Source organism: Polyodon spathula, chromosome 3 (genome assembly GCF_017654505.1).
Source record: "Polyodon spathula isolate WHYD16114869_AA chromosome 3, ASM1765450v1, whole genome shotgun sequence".
In the NCBI taxonomy this organism is placed as follows: Eukaryota; Metazoa; Chordata; class Actinopteri; order Acipenseriformes; family Polyodontidae; genus Polyodon; species Polyodon spathula.
In genome coordinates this window covers 32,508,673-32,525,131 of record NC_054536.1, presented here as the reverse complement: position 1 = coordinate 32,525,131, position 16,459 = coordinate 32,508,673, and positions in this window count along the sequence as shown.

Below are 16,459 nucleotides of genomic sequence, written 5' to 3'. Positions count from 1 at the left end.
AGTAGGCCCTCTGGAGGGAACAGAGTCAGGATATCGGTATATTTTAGTAGTAGTGGACTACGCAACGAGATATCCAGAAGCTGTTCCCTTACGCTCTATGAATGCAGTAGCTGTAGCGAATGAATTGGTAAAAATATTCTCTAGGGTGGGAATCCCGAAAGAAATTCTCACTGATCAGGGCACTAATTTTATGTCAGACTGTATTCAGCAACTATATAAATTATTGAAAATCCGTTCAATTAGAACCTCAGTTTTTCATCCTCAAACGGATGGGCTTGTTGAACGATTTAATCAGACTTTGAAAAATATGTTGCGCCGCTTTGTAGATCAAGAAAAACGCAATTGGGCTAAACTGCTTCCCTACTTGCTCTTTGCAGTTCGCGAGGTACCACAATCCTCAACGGGGTTTTCCCCGTTTGAGCTCTTGTACGGTCGGCAGCCGCGGGGTATCTTGGATCTCATAAGAGAAGGCTGGGAAGAACAGTCAAAAGAGTCTAAAAATGTAGTAAAATATGTGTTGCAGTTACGCGATCGCTTAGAATTAGTCGGTCGATTGGCACATGACAATCTCAAAGCGGCACAGCAGAAGCAGCAACAAAGCTACAATAAAAATGCAAGAATTCGGAACTTTCGACCTGGAGATAAAGTGTTGTTATTGTTGCCCTCATCGGAATCTAAGTTGTTTGCTAAATGGCAGGGTCCCTTTCAGGTTATTCGAGCAATTGGTAAAGTCAATTATGAGATCCGACAGCCTGGGCGTCGGAAAGAAAGTCAAATTTATCATGTTAATCTCCTGAAACCGTGGAAAGAACGGGAAGTCCATTTTATATCTCCTGTACAGGAGGGAGAGGATTTTGGACCCTCAATTGAGCCAGAGTCAGCAATTGAGGTCCCGATGGGGGAACAATTAACTCCTGATCAGCGTGAAGAGGTAAGCAATCTAATTAATATGTTCAGTGATGTGTTTTCTAACGTGCCTGGAAGAACGCATTTGATCGAACATGCTATTATCACTCCGCCAGGTCTAAGAGTTAGACAGAGACCGTATCGCATTCCAGAGAGTCGGAGAGATTCTGTTCGAAGGGAGGTGGAGTGTATGTTGAAACTTGGGGTAATTGAACCTTCCCGAAGTGAGTGGTGTAGCCCAATAGTACCAATAGACAAGCCAGATGGGTCACTACGATTATGTATCGATTTTAGGAGGGTGAATGCTATCTCCAAGTTTGATGCATATCCCATGCCTCGAGTAGATGAACTCTTAGACAAGCTGGGGCAAGCTCGGTTTATTTCAACTCTGGATCTGACGAAAGGATATTGGCAAATTCCATTAACGAAAGCCTCTCGTGAGAAAACGGCATTTTCAACCCCAGAGGGTCTTTTTCAATTTTGTACTATGCCGTTCGGACTTCATGGAGCGCCTGCTACTTTTCAGAGACTAATGGACAGGGTTTTACAACCTCATCGAGAGTATGCAGCTGCGTATATCGATGATGTAGTCATTTATAGTTCTTCCTGGAGAGAACATTTGACTAGATTAGAAGCCGTCTTACAGTCTCTGAGGAGGGCGGGGCTCACAGCGAACATGGCAAAGTGCGCTATTGGAAAAGAAGAAACTAAATATTTAGGTTTCATAATGGGTAAGGGTAGAGTGAAACCGTTGGTTTCAAAAGTCCAGGCTTTGTTGGATTCACCGGTACCTACCACGAAAACCCAGGTGAGATCACTGTTAGGGTTGGCTGGTTATTACCGCCGCTTTATTCCACACTTTTCCACTATAGCCGCCCCTCTCACTGATCTCACTAAAAAGAACGCTCCAAATAAAATTAAGTGGAGTGCAGAGTGTCAGACAGCCTTTGAATCTATTAAAACTAATTTGAGTCAGGCCCCAGCATTAATAAGCCCGGATTTCAGCCGAGAGTTCGTCCTGCAGACAGATGCATCGCAGACTGGTCTGGGGGCGGTTCTGTCCCAGGAGAGAGATGGTATAGAACACCCGATACTATACATCAGTCGGAAGTTACTGCCCAGAGAACAGAGGTATTCGGTAGTGGAGAAAGAATGCCTGGCAGTGAAATGGGCAGTGGAATCTTTAAAATACTATCTTCTGGGACGACCCTTTGTACTCATCACAGATCATGCTTCTTTAAAGTGGTTAGACACGATGAAGGATTCAAACACTAGGATTACGTGGTGGTACCTGGCGCTTCAATCCTTCGCCTTTCAAATAAGGTATCGTGCGGGTAAGTTACATCAAAATGCTGATTTTTTTTCCCGGGAGGGAGGAAAAAGGGAAGGGTTAGAGGTTTCCGAGTGTTCCTTCGGCTCCACTCTGAGGGGTGGGATATGTGATGAGTCAAAGGGATTTCGGTCTGTGATTCAGCCTCCCGACAGTAGATGGCATCAAACCAACTCGGGACTTCCATTACTGAGATCTCGTGACCATGGCAAAAGTCATCTTTTGAGGGGCGGCACCTTGGTGAGGGGCGGAAGTACGAGTATGTAAATTCCAGCCACTGGAGTCAAGTGAAGGATAAGGACACTTGTCAGTTGGGGATTGGTGTTCCACTGACTACAGAGGTTGGACATTACATACTAAAGGGAACGTACTACTGTGTTTGGGGTTGGTCCGAAAGTAAAATAGGAGGAGTAACGGGTGAAGGGAGAGACTAGTTTGGTGCAGCGGGATTTAAAAAAAAAAAAAAAAAAACACTAACATTTCTTTTGTCTTTTTTTGTTTATGTATGGTTTACCACGAAGACGATTAAAGACGAGTTATCACGATCGGTTTTGGATTTCACCCCTGCACTCCTTCCCTCACGCCATTTTGTTTTCTTTTGTTGTTTAATTATTTTGTTGTGTATAGATAATAAAAATAAATTATTTTATTTCTGTACACATAAATTACTGTCTGGACATTCCATTTAATACACTCTCGCCTCACAAATACATTAAGCAATAACTTGATTCTTTGATTGAAACCGTGCTTGCATATTTTTTGATGACTAGGAATTATGCAGTGGGGGTAAGATGTTTTATGTAAAGCAGCATATTTGAATATATTGGGCTACATACAATCTCTATATTTCCAGGTATGTTAATATGTATTTTTTTTTTTTTTTTTTTTTTTTTTTTTTTTTTTTTAATGGTCGGACCACCAAGTGAACAGTCTTAGCTGAAATGGCCCTTGTTACCAGATGAGTTTGACACCCCTGTTCTAAATTCACAAACATAAAAAAAATACCCGTCATGCAGCTTCATTACCAGCGATTGCCTGTAAATAATTAAGAGCCTTAAGTTATTGTTGCTGCCCTCATTTCATAGCACTGGTGTTTTCTAGAGTTTTGGAGGTATGCTTAGAGTCTGCCAGTTTAATTAGTCAGTGGTACTGAACTCAACTCTCTGTCAAGGAAGAACTCATGTTTCAGGTGTTAAAAATGCTGTCATATCAATCTGGAACTAGTAAGTTAAAATAAAATATGGACAGATCAGTAATCGTCAGGAGTCGACTGACAGGCAACCAGTAGGGAAGATGGTCTAACCACACTCCCCCTAGACAATAGATTCTAATTGACCCTAAAAACAAACAAAAGACAACTTTGGGTATTGGGTGTTTGCAGGACTATGAATACTACACTTTTAAAAATCCCATGGGTTTTTTTAAAAATCCCATATTATATATATATAATATATATATAATATATGGATATATTATATATATATATATATATATATATATATTATATATACCTATAATATACATCTGGACATACTATGGTAAATGATACAATAATAATCAAATTATTTATCAATTGGGACCCCACGATAATAAATCGATAATATTTGATTGTATTTATTTATTTAATTTAAATGTAGTCATTGTCAATTTTTTTTTTTGTATTTTCTCCCAATTTGATATGTCCAATTATTTTATTTTTTTAGGGTCAGCTCACCACTACCACCCCTGTGCCGACTCGGGAGCAGCAAAGACGAGCGGCTGTCCTCCGAAGTGTGTGCTGTCAGCCGATCGCTTTTTTTCACACTGTGGCCTCACCATGTAGCCACCCAGGAACTACAGCGTCGAGGGACAACGCAGCTCTGGGCAGCTTACAGGCAAGCCCGCAGGCTCCTGGCCAGACTACAGAGGTTGTTGGTGTGCAGTGAGACAAGGAGACCTTTACTGGATAAGCCACTCAGAAGCCCCCGAATCGATAAAATTTTTATGAAATCGAATATTCCATGAAATTAAAAAAACATGTCTTGTGTATATTAACTTACTGTCAAGAACGTAATCTGTGTTGTTGCTTATAAAAGTTACTGAAAATATGTGTCTTTGAACAAACACAGGATGATGGTGCAGAGATCAAGAGTAACTTGCTTTGTTAATGTATTTTGTACATATTATTTTGTTTTAAATCAGTCCCAACTGTAGCCATCTGTCTAGATAGTTAATAGTTACTACTTTATCACGTGCCGCTGTTTCAGAAAAACTTTCTTTCTTTCTTTCTTGTACTTTTTCGTTTTGAAGCAATGCACTATCCTCAACCTTTTTCATTTTTTATTGCTGTCTCAGTTTAAATGCCACTGGGTCGTAACTCGACGTATGTGATCCAATGAAACATTGCAGGTTGTACAAAATAGTTTGCCACAAAATGATCCACTGCAATAATTATTTAGATTTTTTTTTTTTTTTATTTATTTTGAACACATGCAAAATGTTCACTCGCTAAACAATATCAGTTGAGATCTCCTAGGATACTAAACCCACCCGGATGCCCATATGTCCCTACATGCAAGCTGAGATCCTCTGACTCAGGCCTGCTGGTTATACCCAAGCAAAAGTATGCCACGCTCTTTTAGCTTCATGGCTCCGACTCTCTGAAACTCTCTCCCGGCTTTATTGTGTGCAGCTCCCACAGTTGCTCGCTTCAAATCAACTCTCAAGACCCACTTGTTCTCTCTTGCTTTTAGTGCTCTCTAAGCCTGGTATCTGTTATTAGCTGTTGTCTAAATTGCTATTTCAGGTTTTTTCCTCCATTTTATCTGTATGATTCTGCTTGACATACACATCCACAATGTTTTCAATGTTGTATTTAATGTACTATGCCCTGTATTTCACTGCATTCAATGTATAATGCATTGTTCCTGATTATCTTGTAAAGGGCTTTGTGATGGTTGTCCACTATGAAAGGTGCTATATAAAATAAATATTGGTTGATTGATTGATTGATATCTACTAATCAGTGAGAAGAACCCAGCGTGATTATTGGCTGCTTTTACGTGCCAATCAACAAATCCTGTCCAGTCTTCTTTTTGAAATTGAAACAAGAATATAATCACATCAGGAACTTGGAACGATACACATAACTTAATTGAATTTAAGTGCAGGGTAAAAGTACACAAAATAGAAAGTTGTCAGGGTGAAGAATGAATTTCACGGTCCATGTCATGTTTTTCACAACCGTGAAATAGGTAGGGCCTTAGTAATATATTGTATAAGTGTGAGCAAATCCACCTGGGTGAAATGCTTCTCTGAGCACTCCAGTATGTGACACATTTTTGGTTGACGTGGTATGTAGATTCACATGTATGAAAGAGATGCATAATATTCAAGTATGAAGAGATATACATGTATGAAAGAGATATTATACATATGCAGTATGTGGGCTGAAGACATTAATATTACACCACCAGAGTCGCTATTGAAAGTTCCGTTGCAGAAAAGGGTAGGCTACCTCTAATGTAATGTTTCTTTTTCCCAGCCGATGGAGATTACATCACTGGAGATAATGCAAATCTAAGTGGCTATGGAGAGTCACCTCTATTACGTTTAGATATAACCGATTTAGTTCACATAATTCATTAAATTGTAGGTCATAAATTTTGTAAAACAAAAAATTTTGGTATTCCATGTGAATAGGCCATAATGTTAATGTATGTTTTGTAGTTTTTTGCTTATATTTATATATATATATATATATATATATATATATATATATATATATATATATATATATATATATATATATATATAGTGCCAAGAAAAAGTTTGTGAACCCCAATGATAATTATGGAAATTCCATAGTTTTACCATGACAGCCTTCTTGAATCAAAACCAATCTTTTCTTAAATATCCAGTATGGTTTATATTAACCAATTCCATGTCTTTTGAAACAAAAAGATGTATGAATTAGCCAAACAATGAGTAATTAAGATTCAGGGTATGTGAAAAAGTAAGTGAACCCCTGGTTTTATCAGCTCAGTTAAGGGGATAATTAGAATCAGGTGTTTAAATAATTAGGTAGATCTTCAGGGGTGAGTTTGGGAGGCCCCACCCTATATAAAGATAAGAAACTTTGTGAGTTTGGTCTTCACCATACAGGTGTCTGGAAACATGTCATGCCACAATCAAAAGAAATCTTTGAGGACCTCAGAAAAACAGTTATTGATGCTCATCAGTCTAGAGAGGGTTACAAAACCATTTATAAGAATTTAGGGCTCCACCAATCCACTATCAGACAGGGAAAGAGGCTACAAATGGAAAAAGTTCAAGACCACAGTCACTCTACCAAGGACTGATCGTTCTACCAAAATCTCTCCAAGAACAAACCAGAAAATCATCAAGGAAGTCACAAAGAACCCCACAGTAACATCCAAGGATCTGCAGGCCACTCTCATCTTGGCTAATGTGAGTGTTCATGACTCAACTATCAGCAAAAGACTGAACAAGAATGGTGTTCATGGAAGGATAGCCAGGAGGAAACGTCTGAAGTTCGCCAAAGACCACATAGATTATCCACCAGACATCAGGAACAATGTTCTCTGGACAGACAAGTCAAAGGTAAAACTTTCTGGCCTCAATGAGAAATGTTATGTTTGGCAAAAACCAAACACTGCGTTCGAAAAGAAGAACCTCATCCCAACCGTCAAGCAAGATGGTGGGAGTATGATGGTTTGGGGCTGCTTTGCTGCCTCAGGACCTGGATGGTTTGCCATCATTGACACAATCATGCATTCTGCATTGTATCAGAAGATTTTAGAGGAGAATGTCAGGCCGTCCATCCATGAGCTGAAGCTGAACAAAAAGTGGGTCATGCAGCAAGACAATAATCCTAAACATACAAGCAGATCTAGAAAATAATGGTTGCAGAAGAAGACATTTCACGTTTTAGAATGGCCTAGTCAAAGTCTGGACTTAAACCCTATTGAAATGTTGTGGCAGGACCTGAAGCGAGCTGTCCTTACAAGGAAGCCATCAAATATCACCGAGTTGAAGCATTTCTGTAAGGAATTCCTCATAACCGATGTGAGAGACTGACCAACAGTTACAGGAAATGCTTAGTTGAAGTCATTGCTGCTCAAGGCGGTGACACCAGTTTCTGAATCTAAAGGTTCACATACTTTTTCACACATGGATATTGAATGTTGAATCAATTGTGGATTAATACATTTTGAAAAAGTATCATGTTTTTGTGTCATTTGTTTAATCAGGTTATATAATCGCATGAAGGTAATTTGCTTCATTTTTTCCCATGTTCATTTCATATTGAAGTTCAATGGTGCAGTATTTTTTTTTAGCCATCTATGATTACAATATACAGTGACCAAACATTATTTTTTTACTTACATTCTCATCTCTACCACATATTTGCAACTTACATGATATGAAAGGAAATTTTGTGAACTTTCATTTTATATAAGTTACATGCATGCAGCACAAATCTATCCAGTATTTACACATACATAAATGAAAACAGTGAAAAAAAGGCAGAAATAGGGCTGAGTATAAAGTTAAAACCTGCTTTCCCTGGCAGACTTTGTCTTTTAAATGACATAGTTCCTTACTTCAGCCTACTCTCAAGTGAGGTTGACTGGTTTGTTTGTGAACCCCTGAGTTAATAACACAGTCCCGTATTCATAATAGGGTTCTGTGACAGAAATATAATGAGTTCTGGTTGTAAATCTCCCTCCCGACCTGTGAGGGCACTAAGTAACGAAAGGGGAAGTCTTTGGACGGGCTGGCCTGACAGTTCATTTCCAGGGTCGGGAAGTCAGTCAGCCTGGAAGAAGGCGAGACTCTGTTGCAAGAACGTATTGACCCGGAAGGTAAACTATGTAGCAGCTGCAGGCAATAAAGACAGCTGCAATCGTTTACCAAGGGGTAGCGTGATAGCATAAAGGGGAAGGAGAATCATAAATCTTTTCCTTCACTTTGGTTTGTGTTTTAAACCTTTAAGGACCGGTGAGAGAACCTGCGATAAAATTGTGAGTGTTTGTTTGTTTGTCTTGTCTATAATTGTTACTCGTGTGTTAAACTGTATCACCCACCACGAGCACTAAAGCGCGCACCCAGGACTGGTGACCATGTTTGTATATTGTGGGAGAGATATCCGTGTTTATTGTTTAGGGCTGAAAATCCCTGTTACTGTCCTCTGTGTTTTATGCATTGCTGTGTATAACGGGAGCATATTATTTGGTCGCCAGACCAGGATTACAAACAATAAAAATACGCTTTTCCACACCGGATTACAAATCTCTGTCTATTTTATTCCTGCACAGTATCACCTCTGCACCTGTTAATAATCAGCAGAGACTTTGCCACAGATTCTTGTTCAAACATTAATTTACTGCCTTTCTTCTATAACAAATGCCGTGCAATGTAACCTTCATTCTACCATTTACACTTGTCATGTTGAACACTTTACTTTATGTACCACAACAGTAAACATACATTCAGTCTCAGTTCCTGTCTTTAAGAACTGATACTTGGATTGGTTTTTCATTGTTGCATTATGTTTTAGAATCCAATAAGAGTTCTTAGTGTGACGCACAGACATGTTGTGTTGGCTTATATACAGCTGCCGTGGTCTTGTGTGAAAACAGCCAAACCTTCTTTCCTTTCTTTCAGTTCGAGCTTACTGTAATCCTTTTTCTTTTCCGCTGCCTCAAGCGAAACCACATTTGCTCTGTGGTAGTATTTAGTAGTTTTAACTTTTTACTACTCTTTACTTTATCTGGATGTAGGTCATTTACTTTATATCTCCCCAGTCTTGCGCTAATTGGGTAGATTTACCAACACCTGCTTAAGCTGTACACAATACTTTTAAATCTCTACAATGTGCCTCTATAGTAGCATTCCACAAATGGGATTACCCGTTCTCCCTAAGATCACATTGCACTTCACATCTGCATGCTTCACCATACTATAAGGCTGGGATTATAATGGAATTTTTGTATCACGATTATTGTCTGAAAAACTATCACGATAACTGCTATTATTGCGATAATTAATTAATTTAGATATGCTGCTGTGCAGAATCTTAGTGTAGTTGTCATATCTCTCGTGTAGACCTGTCTCAATTGTTCACTTAAGCTCTTTTACCATGGATGCTCACTGCCCTGCGGAGTAAGCAGACCATCAAGATATGACAACACAGGTTGGAGGGAGGACACTGTGACATACTGTACCACACTAAAGCTGTCAGTAAGCCTTTCAAAAGGCTTTAGGACAACTTCAAGGTCTTCCAATGTTGTCAGTGTTGTTACAGATGGCATTAAACTCCAGAGCTTGCAGTCTTTTACAAACACAGCTGACATTGCTTCCTGCTGCTCAAGAAACCTCTTTATCATTACTGATGTGGAACCTCAACGATTACTTTATAATTATTAATAATTTTTAATAATATATATATATATATATATATATATATATATATATATATATATATATATATATATATATATATATAATGTTCACCTTTTGTTGCCTTATAGCCTGGAATTAAAATGCATTAAAATAATTTTTATTTTACTTTATCTACACATCCTAACCCACGACTTCCAAGTGAAAAATAATATTCTAAAAATTTGTAGAAAATTAATTAAAAACAAAAATTTAAATAGCTTGGTTGGATAAGTGCCCACCCCCTTGTAATAGCAATCTTAAATTAGCTCAGGTGTAACCAATCACCTTCAAAATCACACAACAAGTTAACTGGCCGCCACCTGTGTAATATTGTAGTGATTCACATGATTTCAGGATAAATTTAGCAGTTCCTGTAGGTTCCCTCTGCTGGGTAGTGCATTTCAAAGAAAAGACTCAACCATGAGCACCAACGCACTTTCAAAAGAACTCTGGGACAAAGTTGCTGAAAGGCACAGATCAAAAAAATAAAAAAAATATCAAAGGACTTAAACATCCCTTTGTGGCGGTGCAAATCTCTGCCCTTTTTAAATTGGCGGGATGGGGTTAATTTCCCCTACCTGCCTGGGTTTATTATGTTCATGTGGCTGTGGTTGATTAGTTGATTAGATGATTAACTTAATTAACGATCAATCAGCGCCCAGCCACCTGACATAAAAGGAGGCCTCTGCTTCCCATTAGGAGGAGGGAGCTGAGGAAGCAGGTTGGTGTTTGTTGTTTGGTTTTTCCTGAATTTTCTAAATCCAATGAAGGCATCGCCCAGCCTGGAAACCTTTATTTTGTAAGTTTTGCTTTTTGTCTTTCTTTTTGTGTTTCAATCCCTTTGTTTTGGCCCTTGTGTCCTTTTATTTTTGTGTTTATTTATAAAAAAAGTATGTTTTTATGAACTGCAGTTTGTCTCTGGGCCTCTATCCACTCACCAGCCTGTCACATTTTGTATTAGAAGTGGGATATAGCGCCTCCAGGGGGCTCGGAGCAGTACTGCAGCGTTTTTTTTTTATGGGAAAGAAAAGCAGACAGCGGCAAAGGCAGGAAAGGCAGCAGCTGAAGAAATGTAAGCTGCTGCAGCCACCGCTGGAAGACCAGGCCAGCCTCTTCCCCTGTTGTTCCTGGTGAGGGAAGGAGCGCCACCATTGGCGGTCCTGCCCAGACATGCCACCGGAAAACTGGTGTGGCCGGTGTGAGGAGGATGGCCACAACTGGGCAGGATGCCCCTACAATCAGGCCCAGGAAGAGGTGCAGTGTTCACCCCGGGCATCAGGGGCCACCCCACTACCTGCAGCACCACCATCTTCACCACCGTCCCAGGAGACCTGGGACTGGTTGATGCACCCTGAGGCAGACCTTGTCCATGATCTCCCCGCAGTTATCAACACGCTGTGGCGTCGAGATGGGGAGAGGTGGGAAAAGTGGGAGGAACAACACCACCCAGCGTCATTCCCAGAGGTTGCCCTCATGGTTGTGAATTACCTGGCGGTAGACATGGGAGATGGCCTGGTCATTCCAACAGAGAGGGGTGAGCTGCCTTCCCGAGAGCCAGAGAGGGGTGATCTGCCTTCCCGAGAGCCAGATAGGGGTGAGCTGCCTTCCCGAGAGCCAGAGAGGGCTGAGTCACCTTCCCGACAGCCAGAGAGGGGTGAGCTGCCTTCCCGAGAGCCAGAGAGGGAGGAGCTGCCGCCCCGAGAGCCAGAGAGGGAGGAGCTGCCGCCCCAAGAACCAGAGAGGGGGAGGAGCTGCCGGTCCCAGAGCCAGACAGGGGAGGAGCCGCCACTCCCAGAGCCCAGAGGGAAGGAGCCGCCACTCCCAGATCCCAGAGGGGAGGAGCTATGGCCCAAGGATGCCTGCCTTGCACCACTCAGGGATGCCACGCCCGCTCCGCTCAGGGATGACACATTTGGATCGCCTGGGGTTTGCCGGCTGCTCTGCATTGCCTGGGGTTGCCTGCTGCTCCGCATCGCCTGGGGCTGGAGTTGGCCGATTACGACTGGTGTACATTGTACATGGGGGGAGGTGTGTGGCAAAGTAAAGCTCTGCCCTTTTTAAATTGGCAGGGATGGGGTTAATTTCCCCTACCTGCCTGGGTTTATTATGTTCACGTGGCTGGGGTTGATTAGATAATTAACTTAATTAACGATCAATCAGCTCCTATCCACCTGACATAAAAGGAGGCCTCTGCTTCCCATTAGGAGGAGGGAGCTGAGGAAGCAGGTTGGTGTTTGTTGTTTGGTTTTTCCTGAATTTTCTAAATCCAGTGAAGGCATCGCCCAGCCTGGAAACCTTTATTTTTTAAGTTTTGCTTTTTGTCTTTCTTGTTGTGTTTCAATCCCTTTGTTTTGGCCCTTGTGCCCTTTTATTTTTGTGTTTATTTATAATAAAAGTATATTTTTTTGAACTGCAGTCTGTCTCTGGGCCTCTATCCACTCGCCAGCCTGTCACACCCTTGGAGAACAGTCAAGGCGATTATTAAGAAGTGGAAGGTGTATGGCACCACCAAGACACTGCCTAGATCAGGCCGTCCCTCCAAACTGGATGACCATTCAAGAAGGAGACTGATCAGAGAGGCTACCAAGAGCCAAATGGCAGCTTTGCAAGAGCTACAGGCTTTTATGGCCAAGACTGGTCAAAGCGTGCATGTGACAATAATATCCGTAGCACTCCACAAATTTGGCCTATATGGTAGGGTGGCAAGAAGAAAGCCCACCTTGAATCCTGTTTGTATGCAAAAAAACACTCAGGAGATTCTGTAGCCATGTGGCAAAAAGTTTTGTGGTCTGATTAAACTAAAATGAAACTTTTTGGCCTAAATGCAAAGGGTTATGTTTGGTGCAAACCCAACACAGCGCATCACCCAAGGAACACCATCCCTACTGTGAAGCACTGTGTTGGTAACATCATGGTATGGAGATGTTTCTCATAGTCAGGGACTGGGGCGCTTGTCAGGATAGAAGAGAAAATGAATGGAGCAAAGTACAGATAAGCCCTTTAGGAAAATCTGCTGCCATCTGCAAGAAAGCTGAAACTGGGACAGAAGATCACCTTTCAGCATCACAATGACCTAAATCACACTGGAATAGCTAAGGAACAAAAAGGTAAATGTCCTTGAGTGGCCCAGTCAGAGCCCTGACCTAAATCCAATCGAAAATTTGTGGCATGACTTGAAGATTGCTGTCCATCAACGCTCCACAAGGAACATGATAGAGCTTGAACAGTTTTGTAAAAAAAGAATGGTCAAATATTGCCAAATCAAGGTGTGCAAAGTTGTAGAGACCTATTCCAACAGACTTACAGCTGTAATTGCCGCCAAATGTGCTTCCACCAAGTATTAACTCACGGGGGTGGAGACTTATTGGGGTGGAGACTAGATCCGTCATGTCTTTCATATGGCTCCAAAACTTTTCATAAGACTTTTCCACATTTTATTGTGTTACAACATGGAATCAAAATGGATTTAATTAGGAGTTATTGCCACTGATCAACACAAAAAAGTCCATAATGTCAAAGTGAAAAATAAAATCTACAAATTGTTCTAAATTAATTACAAATATAAAACAGAAAATAATTGCTTGCATAAATATTTACCCCCTTTGCTATGACACACCTAAATAAGCTCTGGTGCAACCAATTGTCTTTAGAAGTCACATAATTAGTTGAATGGAGTCCACCTGTGTGCAATTAAGGTGTTTCACATGATTTCAGGTTAAATACACCTGACTCTGGTAGGTCTCACAGTTGGTTAGTATATTTCCTAACAAAAACTACATCATGAAGACGAAGGAACATTCAAAGCAAATCTGGAATAAGGTTCTTCCAAAGCACCAATAAGGGGTAGGATATAAGAAGATTTCCAAGGCATTGAATATCCCCCGGAGCACAGCAAAGTCAATTATTAAGAAATGAAGAGAATATGGCACAACTGTGAATCTGTCTAGAACAGGCCGTACTCAAAAACTGAGTACCTGGGCGAGAAAGGCACTACTCAGGGAGGCCACCAAGAGGCCTATGGCAACTCTAAAGGAGTTACAGTCTTCCATGGCTGAGCTGGGAGACACTGCGCATGTGACAACAATAACTTGGGTGCTTCACAAAACTGGCCTTTATGGGAGAGTGGCAAAAAGAAAGCTATTGTTGAAAAACTCACATCAAATCTCGACTAGAGTTTGCCAGTTTGGGAGACTCTGAGACCAAGTAAAAGATTCTATGGTCTGATGAGACCAAAATAGAGCCTTTTGGCCTCAACGCTAAGCGCTATGTTTGGCGCAAGCCTAACACCACACAACATCCTGAGTACACCATCCATACCGTGAAGCATGGTGGTGGCAGCATCATGCTATGGGGATGCTTCTCTGTGTCAGGGCCTGGAAAGCTTGTGAAGATAGAGGGCAAAATAGATGCAGCAAAGTACAGAGAAATCCTGGAGGAAAACCTGCTGATGTTTGCAAGAGACCTGGGACTTGGGAGAAGATTCATATTCCAGGAGGACATACAGCCAAAGCCACAAAATGTGAAAATAGTTCAAGGGGGTGTAGACTTTCTATATAGGCACTATATATATATATATATATATATATATATATATATATATATATATATATATATATGTATATATATACATTCATACACACAACAGTGCTAAGTGTGTGTGTTGTCCTGTAATTCCCACCATTTGTGTGTCACCCTGCATGAATCTGTAAGTAGTGTCTGGAGTGAATCTGGAGTGTCGCGTGCACAGTGCAGCTGTATGTAGATGGGGTCTGTGTTTGCTGCTCTGTGATTTGTGTTCGGTTCCGCCAGTCAGCTGCTTGTGCGTGACTGAGGGTCTGAGCGATTGGTCAGTGTGTATTTAAATGTGCCCTTGTGTGTGTGAGCCAACAGGGCTTGGGAGGATCTTTATTTCGGAGCTACCTGCGAGCAGCTCAGGGGTGTGTTGTGGTGTCCTGACATTAATAAACATCTGAATGAGATCTTACTGCGGTCGTCTCCCTTTTGTTTACCCGGAAATGTTACTATATATAAATTTTTTAATGGGACAGCTGTGTTTGCCTTTTTCAAAAAATAAACGTACAATGTAAGCAATGTGTTGCCAATAAACAGTTAATGTTACAGAACAAGTAAAACAAGATATGTGCCCCTCTGACTGAGAAAGAATGAATCTTAATTATAAATCTCCCTCCTTACCCGTGAGAGCGCTAAGCAAAGGGAGCAGAGTGCCCCGTACTGGATGGTCAGACATTTTAGGTTCAAGGGTTAGGTGGAAGTTGTCCATCTACAAAGGGGGTGGAGCTACGGTACACCAAGTCATCGCTCCAGGGGGAAACCGTGGATTCGAGTAGAACCTAACCAAGGGGGCGTAACTGATGGTACTAAAGGGGACATGGCTAGGTGATCTGTTCCTTTGCAATGGTTAAGAGAGAACTGCTGAAGGACGAGTGTGAAATTACCGTGAGTGTTTTGTTTATTTGTATCGTCTATTGTACTGTTTGTAATTTATTAGAAGGCTGACACGATCCAGAGCTGTCACTACAGGCCAGCACAAAACCGCTTTGCACAAGTAAATTGTATTAATTAATTTCTAGCTGCAAATGTTTAAATGAAAACAAATGTCCAAAAAAAAAAAAAAAAAAAAAAAAAAAATTATGTAAATTGCCATTGCCACAAAATGCCATTGTTTTCCTATGGGACTGGGGCAAAGTGGTTTGCAGTGCGCAGGTGAAGAAGTGATGCAGTGCTCAAGACAATGACAAACAACAAACTACTGGTGAAATGGTGGTTTATTTATAATGCAATGTGTGATGACAACAGTAAAGAAATTGAGGGCTGGCAATACACAATGATATGTATTGCACAGTTCAATAAACACAGGGTTCAGTCCCGAAATAATAAACACGGTATTAAAGACACACACAAAACACAGACACAGTCACAAGTCACTACTACAAGGTGACGTTTGATTGGTCCCACTGGTAAATACACTTTTGGTTCAGGGTATGTCACTGTGTCTCCAAGGATACAGGAGATAGCTACCTGACCTTATGGCTGCCATGACACACTGTCCAAGAGAGCCATTCAAATTAAGGTCTGCTCACACCCTATGTCCACTAATGCATTGGTTTTCACTTTCTCTATAACCACATCAACAATACAAGGCCCCTCCCAACCATTTCTCCATCGCTTACACGCTTCTGATGCCAAATAACATGTTGCCATTTCACACTGCATTGCCGATGGGCATAACCCGGCGATGTGTCCTGGCTGTTAGCACCTGAAACATATAGAAGAGGCAGAGGGAGCTGAGGTTACGTATCTGTCCCATTGCTAGCAAGGCAAAGGGGCAGGGGCAGCAAATCTACCCCAGCTGGGGGCCAACTTTTGCCTCCATGGTGGGGAGGTAAGGTTGCCCATTGGAGTTGGCAGTCTAGGAGATTTTGTCCAGTCCCGGGTAGTGGTGGAACTGGGAGAGGAGTTGGTGCTCAGCTGCTCCGTGGTAAGGGAGTTGTGAGTGGGCAAGTTTGGCAGAGATCAGTGAGTCCTTGAAATCCTCGAAGAGTTTCACGGTAGCTTCCAGGGTGTCGGGATTGTGGTGCTGTATCGAGGCCTGGGTTTTGGCACCGACCACATGGCAGAACTGCACAGTGATGCCATCTGTATCCCCGACTTCTGGGTGGGACTTAGTCAGTGCAACATGTGGTCATACAATCGCTGTGCGACTACCCTGGGGCATGTATCCGGCAATGTCTGGTACTCCCTGAATCATACCCTGTG